At 40.3% G+C, this 20,409-nt stretch overlaps 1 protein-coding gene across 5 annotated transcripts in view; it reads right to left on the bottom strand.

The window, feature by feature from the left end:
* The window catches only part of SULF1 (sulfatase 1), a 160,926-nt gene that overhangs the window by 88,161 nt on the left and 52,356 nt on the right, over window positions 1-20,409 (bottom strand). Inside the window, exon 3 of one of the 5 annotated variants that reach the window (XM_068525456.1) lies at window positions 7,741-7,767. The exons of the other annotated variants lie outside the window; for them this stretch is intronic. The gene's annotated coding sequence lies outside the window, so the exon portion shown is untranslated. The remainder of the gene's footprint in view (window positions 1-7,740; window positions 7,768-20,409) is intronic. 5 annotated transcript variants of the gene reach the window in all.

The following is a 20,409-nucleotide window of genomic DNA, read 5'->3' as shown; positions in this document are numbered from 1 at the left end:
CGAGATGGAAAGAAGATCGGACTTGACTTTCTGCTTTGTGCCTGTGATCCCAGAGATCCACACCCTCAAGCCCTGAAATCTTCTAAAGGGAAGGCAGGTGGTTGCCAGCTGTCCTTAACCCACACCCTCATGACATCATCTCCAGTATCACCCATCCGTGGAGACACCATCCACTGAGACCACCCTCTCCTCAGTGGGCCCTGTTCCCCGGCCCACAGAAGCCCTCCCCAACTTGCCAGGTGGAGGAGGGGACAGTCTCGTTCATATATTGCACATGGCTCCTTGTGGCTGTTTTTCCACCATCTCCTCAAGTGCAATTTTAACTGAGGTTATTCCTAGTAATACCTCAGTTATCTATCACAGGGCAGGGAAGGGTCTCCAAATATGTAAATTTCCATGAAACCTTACTTTAATTATTTAAGGGTAGGAGCTTCAAACAAACAAACAAACAGGAACCATTTTAAAGCACACTGAGTTTGCAAAAAAAAACCTCCCCAAACTCAGAGGCTTGTAACAGAAAAGAAAGGGGTACGTCTCCCTGTGTCACGTGGAGGCTGCAGTGGTGGTGGCTCTCTGAGTCTCCCCGCTCCAGCCCTCAGGCTGGGGCAGCAGCCCTGATGCGAGACATGCCACTCTCATGACAGACCCCAGGCGCGGGAGAGCTGGTGGAAATCTGGAATGCCGCTCGAAGTCATCTGCTTCCATGCGGCATCTGACGCACCTGCTTACCTGCCTTTGGCCAAAGCAATACACGCAGTGGAGCCCAGGGTGGGGTGGGAGTAGGTTTTGCTCCCTGGGAGGCTCTGCAAGTCCCAGGCAGTGGGCGGGGACGCTGAACTCTGGTCACTTCTCTGGTGGGGGAGGGATGGCAAAGATTGGGATCACGATTTAATCTATGGCGTGCACTTTCACAAATTAATCACGTATTTCCTAGTCTTCAAAAAATACTGGGAATGATGTCACTGTTTTGTTTTGTTTTATGGCTCTGGGTCATCATCGTTAACATAAATACTGCTTTTAGCTATAATTCAGATTTTTTTTCTGTGGGATACTGGGATATGGAAAGCTGTCTGCGTTAACACATAAATGACACGGGACCGATACTGTTTGGAATTCCTTATGAATATTTTTCATGGTGTTGTTTTACCTCCGTCGCTATCCATTATCACTTCTAGTTGTTATAAGTGTATTTACCTCTCACAACTCCACCTGCCCTCTGCTAACACACTAGGGAGATGCTGAAGAGAAGGCTTGTTAAATGTGCGTTTAAAGTAAGAGTGAAGACACGAGAGTCTCTCTCAAGCGCAGTACATGGGTGGGTTTGGCGCACAGGCTTTGGGACAAACGTCTGGGTATGGGCGCTTCATAGGCTTATTAGATTCCTTCTTGTTCTTGTATGTCTGGCTGATTGAGGATGTCAGATAAACAAAGTCAGGGAGGACTGGGTTTGGAGTTGACTTCCACAGGAGCACCCCTGCTTTGCCATTTTCCATATTCTTTCCTAGACAGTTGACTAAGCACTAAAACTACCTGTCATTTCTTGCTCAATTCTCTTTACTTTAATCACCACACATACTTAATTCAGTAGTCTTGTAGAGCTCCTGGATAAAGCATGATTGGAGATAATGGGTGAATGAGAGAAGAGCCCTGCTCTCAAATGGAGAGTTATATCCAGTGCCAGGTATAATACAGATCCAGCAACGTGCTGGCAACTGCCAACTTTCTAAAGGTTGGACAGATATCACACTTGACAGCCCCCAGCTTATATTCAGAAAAGATGAAAACTCTAATTCGAAAAGATACATGCATCCCAATGTTCACAGCAGCAGTATTTGCAACAGCCAAGACATGGAAGCAACCTAACGTCCACTGACAGAGGAGTGGATAAAGAAGATGTGGTCCATATATACAATGGAATATTACTCAGCCATAGAAAAGAATGAAATAATGGCATTTGCAGCAACATGGATGGACCTGGAGATTATCATACTAAGTGAAGTCAGACAGAGAAAGACAAATATCATATGATACTGCTTACATGTGGAATCTAAAATATGATAAAAATGAACATATTTACAAACAGAAATAAACTCACAGACATAGAAAACAAACTTATGGTTACCAAAGGGGAAAGGTGGGGGAAGGATAAATTGGGGATTTGAGATTAGGAGATACACCTTACTATATATAAAATAGATAAACAACAAGGACCTACTGTACAGCACAGGGACCTATACTCAATATCCTGTCATAACCTATAGCGGAAAAGAATCTGAAAAAGAATATATATGCACATATATATAACTGAGTTACTTTGCTCTACACTTGAGACATTGTAAATCAACTATACTTCAATAAAAAATTTTAAAAAACGCCCCAGGACTCCCTAGAATGTGCACGATATTTGCTTCAGGTTGATATCACCCTGAACACCATAGTGGAATCAGATGTTCATTTTTTTTTCCAATGAAAACAAACCCCAAAGAGCATATTAGCCTGTCAGGGTAAATGAAAGTCAAATATTTCCAACTTAGTTAGTGGACAACTATTTCTTAGCTGGTACTTTTCTCTGATATACATTTAGTTTTCTTCTGAAAGCCTGACCTTACGTTGATAGTAATTGAAATGTGAACAAGATTTTTCATATGCTTAGGTGTTTTCTTGTATCTCAAATCCCATTAGTATCTTTGTTGTTTTGTGGATAAAATAACTCCTCCTATGTTCACAATGCATCACAATTCAGGAAAGACTTTGGCATGAATTATTAGTATTCGTTTTTCACAACAGCTTCTATAGGAAGCTAGAGCAAGCATTATTTTTCCTTCTCCAATCCACCGCCATCCCGTACAGGAGGTTCAGAAAGCTGAAGCTGAAACTCACCATCATGTCTTCTGACTCTGAACCTGGTGGCTTTTTCCCCTAATAAATCAGTTATTTTCCATTTTACCCCATTATTTTGTGAATAATTGCCAACTTAATCATCCCTGGACACAAATGTTAAAAACATACAGACTAATGTAATGCACAAACTTGCAAAGAAAAAATGCATTTGTATGAGTTTCAAACTTTTCATTGCAACTTTTCATTGCAACTCAAGGAAACAGAATATTGGTTTTTAGGTTTACTTATTCTTTCTGCACAAACCCACAACCAATGAAAACACAAAGAAGTAATAATGTCCCTAGAAATGGAATAGAGTGAGTTAAAGTGCTGGTGCTGCTTTCTAATAATTTTAGCAGTACTATTATGTTGATCGGAATATCCTTAATAGAATCTTAGGTTAAAAAACGTATGGGAAAAACAACTTTTCGGTAAAAATATGTCTATGAGATAATTTGGATTAAATAAGTTGAGGATTAATAACTTAAGGAAAGCGTTGAAGATATGTTGATTTTAACATTTCAACAAAAGCAGACTAGAAAGTTAGATTGATTACACCACTGAAAATACATTTGTAGGTGACATGAAACTCAGTTAAACTCAGTTAAACAGGAAAAGACAGCTTTGTAGGAAGTTTGCACCTTCTCAGTGGACAGTGGCCAGAAAACTTGTAGTTGTCTAGGTAGGAGTCATGGGGAGAGGGCAATAGGACCTACTAGTTATTCCTGGAAATTCACCTCATCTTGAGTCATTGCTTTGCCTGACCATGGGGATGAATGGAGAGACCAAAATAATATTCCAGCCAACGATAAGGCACAACTTTATTTTGTCTGATGGTGACACCCTATTTTTCTCCAGATAAATTCTGAGCTCATATAATTTCTGTCACCCTTTGTTGGAAGAAAAGCACAGTTTTGACTGATGCAAATGGTTTTAAATTATATGGCAGGGACTGTTCATTGCCCACCTCCTCATTCATTACCATCTTCATTCAAAACAAGATCCTGATTTTATGTGCAGTGGTTACGTGCCCAGCTTTAGGTGACATCTCCCAGTTCTCCTTGTGCCCACATGACTGAATCCTTTCCAATGAGATGTAATGAAAGGGTTAGGTGGGACTTCTGGGGTGGCTGCATAAAAAAGGGTGAGTGGCCATTTGTCGTCTAACATGGATGGAGCTCCAGCAGTCATCTTTTTTTAAAAAAAAATTGAAGTACAGTTGATTTACAATGTTTCAGGTGTACAGCAAAGTGATTCAGTTTTATATATCTATATCTGAATATGTGTGTGTGTGTATATATATATATATATATACACACATATATATACATACATACAGTCACATTCTTTTTCAGATTCTTTTCCATTATAGGTTATTACAAGATATTCCTAATTCATCCCTCCCCCTCTTTCCCCTTTGGTAACCATACGTTTGTTTTTTTAGGTCCGTGAGTTTATTTCTGTTTTGTAAATAAGTTCATTTGTATCATTTTTTTAGATTCCACATATAAGTGACATCATATGATATTTGTCTTTCTCTGACTTACTTCACTTAGTATGATAATCTCTAGGTCCATCCATGTTGCTGCAAATGGCATTATTTCATCCTTTTTTATGACTGAGTAATATTCCATTGTGTGTATATGTGTGTGTGTGTGTGTGTATGCCACACCTTCTTTATCCATTCATCTGTTGATGGACACTTAGGTTGCTTCCATGTCTTGGCTACTGTAAATAGTTCAGCAGTCATCTTGAACCATAAGATACTCTCACTGATGGAATGTTCCATGGTGGAGCAGAGAGGGAAAAAAGCCTGGGTCTCTAGTGACTATTATCCCAGCCCTGACAACCAGACTCTGGATTTCTTTTACTTGAGAGAACAAAACCTTTTGTGGCTAAGGCACTATTTTGATTTCTGCTATGTGTAGTCAAAATCCCTAATGACATCTTCTAACTAACACTACTATTTTTTTTCCTCATTCTACCACCATCCTATAATTAAAATGTTAGGAAAACATGGGTTTTTAAAGCAAACCAGAAGAGTCTGATTTATGTTCAAAATAGAAAAAAACAAAACCTGTGGTTAAATGAGAGATTTGAAGACATAAGGAACTACACAAATAACCGTGCAATTACAAGTTATGGTAAATGCTATGAAATCCATAGGGGCAAGTGGGAACACGAAATTCTCTCAGCAGGCTTTAAGCTCCAACTAATAATTAACTAATATTTAAGGCAGTTTAAGGTTTCTGGGTCAATTAAAGAATGTTAGAAATTGCTCATTAGCTATGGAAATGAAAAGCAGAAATGGATTCCTCTAGCTTTTGGTAATTTCCCAGGCTTCAAGTGGATTTCATTATGGTGTGAATTGCCCTTTAGCATCTTAAAAAAAAGCCTGAAGTCTTTTTGTAGACAATAACCAGTACTCTACCTGAGTTTTCTTATAAGAGGTTAAATTGTAACCCCCCAATGATAAATTTTCATATTTCACATCCAGAGGAGGAATTTTCATACTTTCAAAAAATTTGCTTAAGATAGTTTATTATTGTCTTACCTAATTGCAGAATTTTATTGGATAAAAAGATGGTAACAAAACAACCCCTCTGAAGGAATGCTGAGACATGTTTATTCATGAGAAAAACTTAATTACCTCTCTTCACCTGCAGACCTTTTCCCTTTTCTCCTTCTCACTCTTGCAAATGAGACTTCTGTTTTTGGTTGAAAATACAGATTCTGCCTTAACTTGAATAGCAAGGATTTTCTAAAAAAAACCTCCTGAAACCCAAGGTCTCTATGCTTTAAAGGAATTTTTTAAAAGGGTTTGTTCTTTTTTTTTTTTTTTAAACAACACCTTTATTGGAGTATAATTGCTTTACAATGGTGTGTTAGTTTCTGCTTTATGACAAGTGAGTCAGCTATACATATACATATATCCCTATATCTCCTCCATCTTGCATCTTCCTCCCACCCTCCCTATCCCAACCCTCTATGTGGTCACAAAACACCAAGCTGGTCTCCCTGTGCTATGCAGCTGCTTCCCACTAGCTATCTATTTTACATTTGGTAGTGTATATATGTCCATGCCACTCTCACTTCGTCCCAGCTTACCCTTTCCCCTCCCCGTGTCCTCAAGTCCATTCTCTAGGGGCACGACAGGAATAAAGAAAAAGGGTTTGTTCTTCATATATGTCTCAGTTACGTGTCAGTTATACAACTCAAATTAGGATTTTAGAAACTCAAAGTAATACATAAGTGACACACTATTCTTAGACTGGTGAGATTGACTCCATAACAATTACTAATGGTTACTCCGATGTTGCCATTAATAAACTAGCAAAGTTTAGGAGGAAAAAATATGAATGCACAAACAAAAATACCTTATTCAATTTGATTTATGTTTAGCTACCAGGAAATGGAAATTATTTGGGAAATCTGATTAGTGTAGATTGTGTTCTCCAAACTGTTGCATGACGTGGCACACAAAGAAAATAAAAATATCAATTATGCACAGCACATTGGAGTAAGCAGATGAGGGGACTCTGGCCAGTCTGGCCCTTCCCAGCCATCCTGAACTGCGGACATGGGCATCGTGACATACCTGTCATCTCTTTGTGGCCCACTGCCAATGCAGAGGGACTACTAGGGTGTCGGATTCTAGAGAATTGAATTGGGCTATGAGGTTTTTAAACTGATGTTGCTATTTTTTCCAAAAAATATGATGTAGATGGGCTTCCCTGGTGGTGCAGTGGTTGAGAATCTGCCTGCCAATGCAGGGGACACGGGTTCGAGCCCTGGTCTGGGAAGATCCCACATGCCGCGGAGCAACTAGGCCCGTGAGCCACAACTACTGAGCTTGTGCGTCTGGAGCCTGTGCTCCGCAACAAGAGAGGCCGCGATAATGAGAGGCCCGCGCATCGCGATGAAGAGTGGCCCCCACTTGCCGCAACTAGAGAAAGCCCTCGCACAGAAACGAAGACCCAACACAGCCAAAAATAAATAAATAAATAAATAAAGAATCCTGGTCAAAAAAGGTGATGATTTAAAAAAAAAAATGATGTAGAGATATTGAAAATAGAATATTAAAAAAATCAGAGCCTTAATTTCTATATTTGTATGTATTATGTACCGTGGTGTTTTTAGAGTAAAAAAAAAAAAAAAAGTAGTCTGATTTGACCAATAAGAAGAATCAGTTGGACAACCAACCTAAATCTCCACTTCACAGAAGCACAGACTCATAGAAGTCATAGACTCATAAACTCATAGACTCATAAAGTCAAGGATGGACTTTACAAATCATCTTATTTAACTTATTTTAGAATTGAGGAAATGGAGGCCTCGAGTAATCAATGATACCTCAAGTAACCAAATGTATACTGTACAAAGATTTCGCATACCTTTTCTAATTGGAATCTTCCAGTAACCCTTGGCAGTACTCCCTATTTTTGTAGGGGTGGAACCAGATTCAGAGAGGCTAAGTGACTGACCCCCAAATCGCTGTTTCTCAAGGCAGAGAAGGAACCCCTCATCTTGTACTCTCCTACTGCTTTACAGAACCTTCCATCATGATCACATTTGAGCTATCCGTTGCAATTAATGCACAACTAAGTTAAGGCAGTTTCCTTCGAGTTCCATGAATATTTTCACTGAGGCCAGTTCTGTCTTAAGGGAGTTGCTCAAATGAGTAAATTGCATTTGTAGCATGAAGAAATGCCATCACCCCTACCCCACCCACATCCCTAAAATTTGTGAAACCCTCTCCAACTTTCTTCAGGGTTTTAAAGTGGTGACGTCCAGGAGAAGTTATGCCACTGAAGAAGGTACGGGAGGGTATACATCGGGTACATCTCCCTGCAAACTTACCATCGGTCTTTCACTTGTGGATTCTATCTGGCAAAAGGAAAAAGAAGGCATAATAAATATTTATCTAGAGTGGAGCTCTCGAATGTCATCCTATAGCAAGAACATGCACTCCTAACCACGGTCAGCAACACACACAAGTAGGCATAGAAACCTGGGCGGGAAACACCATCCCCAAGCCAAACAGCCTGTGCCTCTGTCCTGGCACGGAGACAGCTCCTTGAAACAGAAGTAGGCCTGCCAGAGCAGGACAGACAGATTTGGAAGTTCTGCTGTCTCACTTACTAGTCGTCTGATTCTGGACAAGTCAACATCCTCTCTGAATCAGTAGTTTCTCGTTTCTAAAATGCAATAGCTCTGCCTGTCTTCCAAATGACTGAAAATTCGTGGAGCGCTTGATAAACACGAAATAACTTGTAAATATTAGGCACTCTAATATTTTGGTCTCTATTTACAGAAAATAATCTATGTCATTGTGTCAGGGGGAAAAGTGGCTCAGGGTCTTATCAGTGTCTCTGTCTTCATGGCACAGCTATCATTCCACGAGTGATAAATGGATCCGGAGCCCACATGGATCCCATTTCTCCATCTATTCCGGCACCTTCCCCCCTCATCAGATCAGATCAGTCACTCATTCTGTCGATTTTGTCATCTAAATGTTTCTCAGTTCTGTTCCCCTTTCTCTATTTCTTTCTTCACTACCATAGTTTATGACTTCTTCTTTTTTCCAGATCACTAACAGCTTCTAATGGTCTGTCTCCTACCTGCTTCCTCTTAAATTCATCTTCAACTCCCCTGGGGAACCAGAGCAATCTTCTTAGATGCTAGCCTAACCATGTCTCTTCCCTGTTCAAAATTCAACGTCTTCCCAAACATGGCTTTAGTGTTAAAAAGGCCTTCTAGATTCAAGCACCAGCATGGTATGTGCCCAACCAACTCCACTCCCACCAAAATGGTTGATCTCTTGTTTATTCACTAAGAAAATTCAGACACCAATGAGGCCTTCCTTGACCTCCCCTTGCCACTCACACACCGGGAATTCCATCACTGTCCCTCTAAAGCCCACCCAGAATTTAGCACACCACAGGGGCCTGGTAAATGTTTGTGGAATAAAAGAATGGATGTCTAGATGGTAATGTACTCCTTTACGAGTGCTTCTTCAACCCAAATGTAAAATATCTTAAAAAATGAATTGGCTGCCCCACCCTCTGGTATTTTCAACCCTACCTAAGTATCTGATTAGCAATTGCCTGAGACAAGATCTTTTCATATCTGCATATCATAGTATAATATAAGAAAAATTAGGGCACGCCTTTTTCAAATAGCACATGATCTTTCATCTTTAAAAGGCTTTCTTTTTTCAGTGAGCTGCAATCTTTCTCTAAAAGATCATTTTCATTCAGTAGATTCAAAAAAAGAATGAAAAGCTGAATGCCTGACTTTACTCCCAATCAGTTTGAAAGCCATCACTTAGTTCTTAAGTTGTCCTTTCCGAGAACAAAGGCTCAGGTATTTGGATTCTAAAGCGTTCCCATCAGCCTTCTGGCAAGTGAGGTGATAGCAAGGTGAGTGTGAGAGCAGAGGGAGGGATTCTCGGATGCACGTGTCCCTGTTCTTTTCAAAGACAGCCCTGAACACTGGCCGGTATACAGCTGCAGGGCTCAGTCCTGGCTTATCTCACTTTGTTTTGGAAATAAACTGCAGGTTGCAAACAGAAAGAAGACTATAGCGTGGGAAGGCTTAGGCATGACAGGACTGTCTGTTTTTTCTCATTGCCTCATTTTTGCTCAGTGCTTTGTTTCCAACTTTCCATAGAAACCATTACTAACTATTCTTCCCTCACCTTCTAGAAAAGTGCTTTCAAAACTCACTAAACTTCCCGCCTACCTGGGGCAGACTCCTGAATATTCGAGAAAGGGGTTCTGGCCTTAGTGCATGAGCCTAGAAATCTCAAACCAAATTTCTAGACACTAAACACAGCAAATGGGTGTGGGACCTGAAGTTATTTAGTTTCTAGGGCTTGTAGAGGAGATCGGGGTGAGAAGCATGTGTCTGGAAAGAGTTCAATTGCTCAGAAAAAAGAGGCAAAACAAACTAAGAAATCAATATGCAAACAAAACAAAAAGCACGCTGATTACTTCTCCCCTCCTGCACCCCCTCCCCCAAAAGTCATTTTCTCAGGTTGTATAATATTTCAATTCCAGATGCACGGTTAAAAGAGCCCTGAAAGGACACAGCCTCCAAGGAATCTGAAAACCAACTAAAGAAGCTAGAAGTTGAAAGTCAAAAGTTGTCATCTTATATTGCACAAAGCACTACACATCACAGACTCTCATTTCAAACGTCAGAGGTTAGCCTCCATGCCTCTGACACGATGGCAGGCATGAAGCATTTCTGGAAGCTGCTTTGCCCTTTATGGAAAAAATGGGAAGCACATGATTTGACTGTCATGGAACAGCTTAGTATGAGGAAGACTCTTCTTGAATGAGTCGCATTTCTGAGGTACCCCTAAGATGCCCACACCCACGCTAAGAGCAGAGCTAAGAATTTTTATATCTATATAATATGGCATACTCTTGGAGACCAGAAGCTGGATCAAGAAAATCTCTTAACAGAATTATACATATTTAATCATTGTTTCTGGCAACAGAAATCCATAACTAGGACATGGGTTGAGGTTATTAAGAAGAAATGTATGAAACTACCAAGTGATTGATAACCTCAGGGGCTCAGGGAGAAGGAATTTTCAGCCAGGGTGCCAGCATTCATTCAACAAACCTCCAAAGCACAACCCTGCGTACCATGTGCTGTCGGGGATGCCCAGAAATCTGGGTATTTGCACCTGGTTCATGAGCTAATCTCCTTCCACCTGCAGAGAGAAAAGGAGAGGATGCTCTGAAAAGTTCCAACTCAGCTTCGCTCTCTCCCAAGGGCACAGGTGCTCTTACGGATGTGCCCAATGTGAGTCAGAGGTGCTAAGAATAAAAGCTCACATTGATTGAGCCCACGGTAGGTGCTAAGAACAGTGCAGTAACAGACCACAAAGCTGAGGAGGCAGGACTATTTTCTCCATTTCAGCTGAAGGAACTGAGGTACAGACAGGTTAAACAGATTTTCCAACGTTACATGGCTAGTCGGGAGAGCCACGTAGGGCAGGAACATGGTTTTCTACCATCTCACCAGACTTCCTGGCACTTTCCACTCTGTGTCGTGTTTCTGTAGCTTCTTCTTCTGAAATACTGGCATAAAAATTGGACAATACATCTGCCACACTGCTCTAAATGAATAGACTCTTATCTAGTGAATCAACATACCAAGCACCCCTAGGAAAAGGAAATATCTTCCAGTGTCTGGGATCTGGGGCTCCATCCTTAGTAATTCTGTTTGCCAAATGATTATCTTAAAATGCAACCCACTTTAGCTTGGAGAATGAGGCTAATGTGCTCCCGTCTGCCACGCCCCCCGGCCAAATGTACTGAGTAGTGGGGTGTCCTGCTTACCACAGACATTTATAAACATAAATAGCAGGCTGCAAAGAGAGTCTGAATGTCCTCTGATACGTCGTAGTAATGGTAGGACATCAGCTGTTTTTTAAAAAATTTACCTTATTGAAGTATAGTTGATTTATAATGTGTTAATTTCTGCTGTACAGCAAAGTCATTCAGTTATACAAGTATATACATTCTTTTTCATATTCTTTCCCATTATGGTTTATCACAGGACATTGAATATATTTCCTTGTGCTATACAGTAGGACCTTGTTGTTTATCCATCCTAGGTATACTAGTTTGCATCTGCTAATCCCAAACTCCCAATCATTTCCTCCCCCACTCTCCTCTCCCTTGGCAACCACAAGTCTGTTCTCTACATCTGTCTGTCTGTTTCTGTTGCATAGATAAGTTCATTTGTGTCATATTTTAGATTCCTACATGTAAGCGGTATCATATGATATTTGTCTTTCTCTGTCTGACTTACTTCACTTAGTATGATAATCTCTAGGTCCATCCACGTTGCTGCAAATGGCATTATTTTATTCTTTTTTCATGGCTGAATAATATTCCATTTTTACATGTATCACGTCTTCTTTATCCACTTACCTGTAAATGGGCATTTAGGTTGTTTCCAGACATCCACTACTTTTCATTTAAATTGCAAGTGACACTCAGGATCATGGAGTTTATACAAAGTACGGAAAAAATTTATGCACGTAAGCACAGGCATGGGGCTTCATGGCTCCCACAAACAAGCTGCTTGTGCTCAACACCAAACAAAACCAGAAGGATTAGATGGAGGAGAGATGATGTGTGCAAAACACCAGGGCATAAATAGTATAAAAAATCATGATCAAGTCCAATCGATGGAGGTTTCCAGCATCTAGGTGATTTTCACCATCAAGTGTGGGGTGCTAGTGATGGCAGACAGGCCTCTCGTGGTTTCCCCTTGGACAAGGGTGGTTGCGTTGCTCTCTGACAGTTGGCATGCGGTTTACCAATTGAAACCTTCATCTTATCTAAGCCAGTTTCACGGATTTTATATTAGAAGTATATAAGGCTAGAGCTTTACTTCATATGTCATGGCACCAGAGGGGCTATTTGCCTTTTTCGTATCCAGCAACTGCCCTCTATTTTTGTAAATGGCTCTGACTTTTGGCTTTGGGGGAATCATTTCTCCCCCCTTGCTATCCCATGGACTTTTAGGAATATTCACACCTCCTGCCCCTCCCCCCATTATGAAATGCATTCTTTTTCCCTCTCCTCAGCAAGAGTGATTGTTTCAAAGACTAAGTGTTGGCCAAAGCCAAGTCATTCAGAGCTGGTGAGACTCACTTCAGAAGCTATGCTGTTTGAGCTGAGCACTGTCATCCACTGACTTAAGACTGTGAGGTTCATCCTGGATGAGTGCTGGAGTGGCAGCAGCCACATTGTAAACATGAGGGCATACACATGTCTAAACATAGAGCTCTCTGCAGCAGGCAGAGCCAAGAGAGGTATGGAAGGAAAAAGAGTAGGAGACTTTAACTGAGCTCCAGTACAGCTCCAGCTGCAGTGAGCAGTGGTCCCTGGAATTATCATTTGTAAGCCAAAACACTCTTGTTGCCTAAGCCAATTTGAGCTGATTCTTTTTCTATTTCAACCCGAAGTATTCTAAATTACATACACACACACACACACACAAAATGTAAAACTTTAACTTAAAAAACAGCTTGCTTTTATGATTCAAACAACCCTTATGAATCCTACTATTATTTCACTTCCAATCAGCACATTCCTATTTGAATTATTTAAAATTTTTTCGCTTAAGAATTAATTATGAGTGGTGACTTTTGTGTTTAGGACAATTTAAAGATACAATTCTTGTTAAATATGTATGACATTGATTGTATCAATGTACCATTCACTTCACAGAACTGGGAAATTTGTAATCTCGCCAACCTCCTCAAATTGCCTGTGAGTACTACTATCTTGTCTCATTTCTCTGAAGTCTCAAAAGAGTGGGGAAATAAAGTCTTAGAATCCATTCATTTGTCAAGGAAATGCAGTCCATGACATATGGAAGATCAAGCTGATTTCATCAAAGTCGAAGGTTGAACTGGTAATAAAACAGATATAAGTAAAAGGAATGTAATATTACTGCTTTTCTGGCAATTGTTCTTATGTATTTTAAAACCTCAAATGACGGTGATGCTTCTAGAAATATATCCCTGTTCTTCACAGCTGGTATCTCCAAGTGCACTAGATTTTTGTTTCTTATGGCATACAAAGAATTCCCTTAAAAACTGAGTTAACAGTAAGTCACCCATGTTACTTACTGTTGACCATGCACGATTTAGCACGAAAATTGACCATGCACAATTTAGCGAAAAGGCCATTGTGTATCTCTTAATTTAGGAGTTTCTCAAAGATCCGTTTGGCTCTGAAGATGTAATATGATATTACAGACATTTAAACAAAGCATGTGTTAATGCTTCCTGAATTTTTCAATTTTCATTTGGCCCTTGGAGATTGCCTATTTAATTAGTAGCTACTTCCTGCATGAACTGCAAAGTAAGTGAACCTAAGCGTTCAATAATGTCAAACGTACATTATCAAGTATATTCAGTCTCAAGGTGAACTTGGATCATGTAGCTCTCACTAGAGTCATTAACAGAAGATCTTCCTAAACCACTGATAGCTTCCTTACCATTTCCATTCCATGTCACGGTTTTTGTCATTGTCATAACCACTAAGAATAAAACTCCCTTAAGCTGGGAAAAATAGTCGACTTTACAACTGAATCTTGCAAATATTTCTCTTGGTCCGTTGTTTGTCTTTCAACTTTGTTTATGGAGTTTTCAGCTATTCACAACCAGCCTTTGATTTTAATATCACAACAGTGCCAGATTAGGGGTAAAAATAACCACATTCTTTCCAACTTGTTTGGTTGTGGAACAAATGGCCCACAGGCTTTTAGAGTTAGGTTTTACCACTCTCCACAGCCCAATACAACCCTGGCCTCGCTGGGATTGTAGGTATCTGTGATTAGGTTTTTTAACAGCTTTTGCATAAAAGCAAGCACATAGAAGACTCTATTAGAAACAGTAAGAGTCAAATAATTGTTCTTAATCACTTGGTCAGTCAAGGTTCTAATCTGTGATTTTCTTATATTAGTACCTTCAGATTAATCAATATTCACATTGAAATTTTATTTGTATTCACAATTATTCTAATTAGTAATAAATCTATGATAGCTAAGGGTCAAGCGGATAGTCGCCCACTTTCCTCTTGCATTCTTTTTCCATTTTCTTACGTAGAATGCATTTAAAGACCATACAATGCATTCTCTTCTTTCAGAGGGTAGTGAAAGCACTAGTTCCTTTCTGTGTATGAGCTGACTTTTCTAACAGTTAATAGTAGCGGCGAAGTATCTGCTGTTGTTTTGGAAAAAAAGGAGCTAGTGACCTGTTTTTCACAAGGCTAATGAATCTGTTCTATTCATATTGCTGTCCAGTGTTTTGGTTTTGTTTTGTTCTTTAAGAAGTGAAGATTTTTTTCTCCCTAAAAATTGAAAATTCCTTGAAGGTTCAATGAAGCTTAAAGCTTTCTCATGGGTCTGTTTTGAAACACTTATTTTAAGACATAGAATGACTCGTTTCCTTGCAAGACCCTTGGGCAAAAAAAACCACAAAACTTTTAAATAAAAGATATAAAGTTTGAGGTTCTATGATGACCTGAAGAACAATTTCGTCATCTAAATGGATACGTTGCTTCATCTAAGGTTTTGTGTCTCAATGTTCTTGAATGGAGAGTGGTCACTGCATTAATACTCTTGCTTCCTATCCCCTAACTTGTGTTCCTCTTGGAGTGTCAGTACAGCTAAAAATTGTCCTACTGTACGTCATCAGCGGGCAAGTGAGTCTCAGGTCTTCAGCTGAGACTGCCATTAAGGATGTGAATTCCTGAACTTGGTAGCAAAGCATTCCCTCCAAAGAGGGTGGTGGTGTATTTAATCAGCTTAGCCTCTCTTGCCTATGGTGACCCTAAGCTGTGGAGCCAACGCATAAGCAGAAAGGAAGAAAAAAGCCTTCTTGGGAATTACAAAGAAAGAGAAAAAGAAATAAAAAGTATTATAAAGTGACTATATTTAAAAAATGATTCCAGGATAGAAAATACTTCTAAGGTGATGTTAAGATCTGGAGTCCCAGTAGGGACCTCTTTCAGTCACAATACAATTGACTTTTCAGCTTCCATATTAATTACTGTAATCACAACTCCAAAGCAGCCGAATGTATTGACTAAGAAAGACTTTTTTAGGGGTTATAATCTACATAAGTTTTGGGGGAAAATAACATGATCTTAAAAAATGAGGAATCACTTTTTTCTCCACCAGTAGAAGGGAACACTCAGTGGGTTGGGATGGAGACAGAGGAGGCTGGTGGCGGCTTGGCTGAAAATTTGCCGTGAGAACAAAAACTACCTTTGGAGTTTACTGTGGGCAGAGTGCCCTACTGGTGGGGAAAGGGGAAATTAAAAAGGAACACTATTATTAAGGAGATAACTATATTTTTGGAAGCTCTTCATTCATACATATATGCAAACCTGAAGATAAAAGAGCCTTTTAAAGATCAACACTTATAAAGCAACACGGACAGTCTAAGGAGCGCATGGAAGTGAGCTAGGCCTGGTCGTCGAGAAGTTAGTTTCAAGTGGTATTTGGACAGCGTGGTGAGTAAGAACCCAGGCTCAGGGAGACCTGAATTGAAGTCCCAAATCTGCTTCTTGCTCCCTGAGCTTCCGTGGGCGAATTACTTACCTTTTCTTAGTTTTCTCTTTTGTAAAGTGGAATAAGAATCACGCCTATTACCTCCTCCCGTTCTTGTGGGGATTGAAGAGCTGGCAAGAGCACGGAAATGCTAGCATCCTCCTGGCACACAGGAGGCCCTCAACGTGTCCTTTCCCTTTTTCTCACTCCATCCCTTCTCAGAACTTCTTTATGCAGGATACCAATAGCTCCAACCTCTTTGGAAAGGACAGCTGTCTGATTTGATATGTTGGTCAAAAGGCATAGAAAGTGTTAATTTAGGTGTGGGTCAATGCCAGTATTGAGGGTTAGTTAGATTTTCCTCTTTCTAAAATAAAGGAAGCAGACCACATGTCCATAAACAACCTATGACCCTCGACTGAACCCTGGAAAGAGGTACAGACAGTTTCAGGCCTGTGTTGAAGGCTGTCTGCTGCAGACTATCAGTTTATTAATGGTACTGTTGGGTGATCTGGGTTTGTTTTTCTGCTTCAGGGCAAGACCAACAGAGAGATTTCCTAAATGATGAAATAAAAACTGAAAAACAGTTTAGGCAGTTGTTTTGAGAGGTTCTCCATGGATTTCACAGTTTTTCCTCTAGTCAAGTAACCAGATGAATCATGGTTGTTTTGACTGTGATTTCATGAATGAGAAGTCAGGGCGGAATAGGCATAACCATGTGATAATAAGCAAGTTTTGGTTTTCCACCAAACCAATGGTTTTCTCATTTGTAATAACGGGTGGTGGAGATATTGAATTATCTCTCAGGCTTATTTTAGCAAAGAATCTCTAAGAATAACAGACTGAGCCTTCCCAGTGGTTCACTATGTCTCAGATTCTGCATAGACTGTAGTTCTGACCATTGATAGGTATCCAATAAATATTTGTCAAATAAACGAATGAATATGGAGAGTAGTCCTAAACATGCCTGCTTTTTCTGTCTGCTCAAAGTGCTTGATGGCTGTGTCTTGATGAGCCTTAGATTCCGACACAGTCCTACACTTGATGTCAGCAGTAGGGCAAGAGGATGACCAGTTGCTAGTCAAGCAAGATTCCTCAAACTCTAGTTTTCCTGGGACAGATGGAGGGCAGATTGCCTGCTGCATTCATAACTCTCTGTATGTATTTACTGCTTTTATTTCATCTCTCTGTTGGTCTTGCACTGAAGCCGAAAAAATGAACACCAAATGGTATCATTAATAACCTGATAATGTGTGGCAGCCAGCCTCCAACACAGTCCCCCATGATTTTCACCTCCTGGGAGCCACCTTTGTGTAACTTAGTAGGGCTGACCCAGGTAACTAACAGCATATTGCAGATATGATGGAGTATGACTTCCGAGGCCAGGTCATAGAAATCATTGCTGCTCTGCCTCGTTGTCTTAGATCACCTGCTCTGGGGAAAGCAGGCCGCAATGGTGTGAAGACACTCAAGCAGCTCCATGGAGAGAGGTCCACTTGTCAAGGAACTGAAACCTCCTGTTAATGGCCAGCACCCATGTGCCCACCATGTAAGTGAGCCAGCTTAGAAGAGGACCCTCTGACCCCAGTCAATCCCTCAGATGACTGCAGGCCTGGGTAAGGTCCTGGATTGCAATGTCATGAATGACTCTGAACCAGAACTTCCCACAAGTTCCTGACCCCCAGAAATTATATGAGATCATAAATGGCGATTGTTATTTTAAGCAACAAACATTCAGGGTCATTTTTAATGCAACAATAGATAACTAATATAATAGGATTCCAAAGAAGGTTGATTTCACGAGTGACTGAAGTCACCTTTCAGTTTCGTAGTGAGAGTTAGTGTTAACTGTTAATAATTCATGAGAATAAGGAGTACAGGTGTCCTGAAAGTTTAACAGCTCTATCAGTGATGGTTCAAAGGAATTTTCTAATGGCTTTTTCATAAGATCCTTACGTCTTTTTCCCTTTCTTATGTACAGGCACTCTTTTCCGATCTATCACAGTGGTTTATAATAAGCATGAGTTTGGGGACTGACAAGCTGGGTTTTGATTTGGGCTCTGCCGTGTGCTAGCTAAGAGAACTTGCACAAGTTAAAACTTTCTGGACTGAAGCTTCCTCATCAATAAAGATGATGTCATAGTACCCACCTCATGGATATTGTGAGGGTTAAATAACCTAATATATGTGAAGTTCTTAGGACAATAGCTAGTACACAGTAAGCTCCCTGTAAGTTACCATTTTTGTTACCAGTTTATTTTCACAACTTAAACATATTACCCCTCTCATAGTTTCTACTTCTTTTTACCATGATCCCCGCCTTCTCAGCGAGACGACGTCTCACCAGTACTGATATCCCAAAGCCATGCGTGGTGATCTCATTTCATCCCTACCCCCAGACCTAAATGACACCCTACCTCAGGTGACATTGATATGACTCTTTCTTCTAAGAGTTGTATATCTGAAAGTTGGATTTTTCAAAGAAAATTTTAGGCAACCAAATATTCCAGTTTTCTAGGCAGAGTTTACCAGTATATAATTAAAGAAAACCAAGAAAAAAACATCAAGAGTTGCCTCAATCTCAAAGCACAATCCTAAATTGACCCATATTTTGAGAATCACACCTAACTTTTTCACTGACTTTTTCTGTATGAGAGAAGAAATTAGAATTCGCTCCTGTCTATAAGATTTTTCATTCTTTTTCCTATTTGAGTAGTGGTGGGAGAATTATGAAATCCAACCAATCATGACAACTGTTCCATCTCACAGGAATTGTTGAATTGGGGATTTAGGGTGGCTCAGAAAATTAGCATATTTATACAGTCTGCCAATTCTATTTGAATTCAGTGGTGGGGGAAAGAGGAGAGGAGAACAGCAGGTGGTTTCATCAAAATCTCCGGGAAACTCTGAACTCCTCATTTTTAAGGTTAGGAGGCAACGTGCCAAAGGTCACGTGGGGCAAAGGGCAAGAAGACTGAAAGGGATTAGAAGATAGAGACTGTGGGCTTGGACATAAAAAGAGTTACTGGGAAAGCAAGAAACTAGTGGACAGATCACATATTATTGTTTGGCTTAAATTATTTAGCAAAACTAACCTTCTTTTAGTTTAGTGCATTATCCTGGGGGTGGGGAGGGCGTAGGGAATCAAACTATTTACACATTCCCTCTTTCTCATTTCCCTCATCTTTGTCTCTCTCTGCTCCACCCCAGTGAAACACATACGGATTTTGTTATCCAAGCATCATTTTCATCATGCATTTTTCCTGCAGTTCTAGAGAAAGAAAAATACACACACGCACACACATGCGTGCGCACACACACGTGTCCACACTATATGGATAGGAACCACACGATGAGAATCTCATTCATTTTTAAGCCTTGAAATCTGTATGGATAATGGTTGTTTATTTTTCATTTAATCTATCTATCCAGCTTTCTGTCTATCCTCTATTTACTTAGGGACATGTGGAAAAATACATCCTTTGCAGACACCTGCAATTCTGGTTTCTGCGTAACTGGTATTTTAAGTAAACCAAAATGCTGTGCCTGCCTAGTCCCTAAGCTGCCCAGGAATCTCCTGCTGACACCGGCCATCCTCTGGCTTGGGGCATCTGGAATGACATCTTTGGCCCTTTCCGCAGAGCCCTTTGTCCTTCTGACCTCCGGTTCTTTCCTCTTGCTCTGTTGGTCATTCGCCTTGTCTTTTCACTTGCCCCCAGTGACATGGCTATTGTAAGGTTTTTGTAGTATTTTGGTTCCTACTGCAAGGCCTTCTATGGAACAATATGCTGGCTAGCGGGTTGTTTCCCCTGTTTGCAAACTGGATGGGAACTCTCAAGACCATCCCCACTCAAGCTGCCAGCTGAAGCCAAACAAGAACCATTCACACTGACATTTTATTGTCTGTATCTCTAGAGTGTTTAAAGTACTTTTGGATTATTCCTATCTTTCAGACACTTACAAGAGATGGTTATTTTGATTTTTTTTTTCTATCTTTCTCATGAAGCAAATCCCATAACTTGAGTGGAACTCACGTAACCTCGCTCTATAAGCTTCAGCAAACAAGTATTTTGAAACAGAAGCATTTAAAAATATTGACTAATAAAAAAATCATTTTAACAGACTGACTAATAAAATAAAATTTAAGAAAAGACAGGTTGATCTTTGGGAACAAAAGTCCGTAAGTTTAAATTCTTCTTTGCGTGAAAACACAGCCAATAGCTCAGGGAGGAAGCCCGTTCTGTTTAAAGGCTATTGAAGGAGAGCTCTCTGCCGGGATGTTAACCGCACTTCTAATACGAGGAAAGGGATTTTGTTGCACTCAGAACACCTAGTTGATGAAAAAGTTACTGGGAAATATTTCGTGCCACAGTCCTGAGCATCCTTAAGCTGGCGAGTGTGGGCAGAAGTCTGGCATTTGGTTGTGTTAGCAAT

Source organism: Eschrichtius robustus, chromosome 17 (genome assembly GCF_028021215.1).
Source record: "Eschrichtius robustus isolate mEscRob2 chromosome 17, mEscRob2.pri, whole genome shotgun sequence".
In the NCBI taxonomy this organism is placed as follows: Eukaryota; Metazoa; Chordata; class Mammalia; order Artiodactyla; family Eschrichtiidae; genus Eschrichtius; species Eschrichtius robustus.
This window is presented reverse-complemented; position numbering and strand designations above follow the sequence as displayed.